The following is a 372-nucleotide window of genomic DNA, read 5'->3' on the forward strand; positions in this document are numbered from 1 at the left end:
CATCTGCCTTGTAACTAGTCATATATATATATAGATATAGATATAGATATAGATATAGATAGATAGATAGATAGATAGATAGATAGATAGATAGATATGTGTGTTGAACTAACCTGCCATGTAACTAACTCTCAGTTTATGGACATGTTGGACTCATTTGACATTTAGCTAGTATTCTGTATATGGACATTTGACTACACTACGATTTAGCTAGATCTCAGTATATGGCCATGTTGGTTTCACCTTCCATGTATCTAGAACTCTGTATATGGACAATTTGGACTACTCTTCCATGTAACTTTCTTTTCGTATATGGGAACGTTGGAGTCCTCTGCCATGTAGCAAGAACTCTGTATATGAGGATTTGTAGTC

The sequence above is a fragment of the Chrysochloris asiatica genome, unplaced genomic scaffold (genome assembly GCF_000296735.1).
Source record: "Chrysochloris asiatica unplaced genomic scaffold, ChrAsi1.0 scaffold00475, whole genome shotgun sequence".
Classification (NCBI taxonomy): domain Eukaryota; kingdom Metazoa; phylum Chordata; class Mammalia; order Afrosoricida; family Chrysochloridae; genus Chrysochloris; species Chrysochloris asiatica.